General features: G+C 42.1%; 1 protein-coding gene across 1 annotated transcript in view; it reads left to right on the plus strand.

Moving 5' to 3' along the window:
- ZC3H12D (zinc finger CCCH-type containing 12D) overlaps positions 1-902 on the plus strand; it is a 38,700-nt gene that overhangs the window by 5,295 nt on the left and 32,503 nt on the right. The gene's annotated exons all lie outside the window — the stretch shown is intronic.

Genomic DNA, 902 nt, shown 5'->3' on the forward strand with positions numbered 1-902 from the left:
GTGGTACACAGGGTCACTATGAGTCGGAACCGACTCGATGGCACCTAACAACAACAACGGTATTTGCCCAAGGCCCATGTTTGGGGACTATTGAAGGCTTTGCTTGTCTCCAAAATGCTCTGTAAATTCTAATTATCGTGAACGTTTCTCTCTGACTAGAGTCCTCCCCTTCAGCATTCTCTCTTTAGGGACCAGAGTTGTTCAGGAATTGTTCTAATAAAGATATGATGGAGGTTTTTCTTTTGATGGAAGTCTCTGTTGCTGCTTAGAATTCAAACTTAAACCACATCCTCTATTTGCATATGACCGTGGTGTATCCTGAGTAAATCCATTAAGTTCCCCTCAACTGTAATCAGTTTAATCACTTCGTTCTCAATCTGTGTGAGTTACAAGTAGAAACTATCTCTCAGACTTATTAGGAAGAATGTGTCAAAACATAAATGCTTTCACACACTTGCTAAAAATATCTCAATTAACCACAGTATGTGTGTCTCGGTAACTTCTGGTTATGTGCGTACATATATGTACGTTGTTGTTAGCTGCTGTTGAGTCAGCTCCGACTCATGGCGACCCCATGCACAACAGAACGGAACATTGCCCGGCCCCGTGCCATCTTCATGATCATTGATATGCTTGAGTCCATTGTTGTGGCCATTGTGTCTTTTGACTGCCTTACAACATAGGGGGGCTCATCTGTCAGACTGTAGAACAATATTCTGTTGTGATCCAGAGGATTTTCATTGGCTAATTTTCGGAAGTAGATCTCCAGGCTTTTCTTTCTAATCTGTCTTAGTCTAGAAGCTCTGCTGAAACCTGTCCATCATGGGTGACACTGCTGGTAGTTGAAATAATGGTGGCATGACTTTCAGCATCACAGAAACACTCAAGCTACACACACTTAT

This window comes from Trichechus manatus, unplaced genomic scaffold (assembly GCF_000243295.1).
Source record: "Trichechus manatus latirostris isolate Lorelei unplaced genomic scaffold, TriManLat1.0 scaffold00002, whole genome shotgun sequence".
Taxonomy (NCBI): domain Eukaryota; kingdom Metazoa; phylum Chordata; class Mammalia; order Sirenia; family Trichechidae; genus Trichechus; species Trichechus manatus.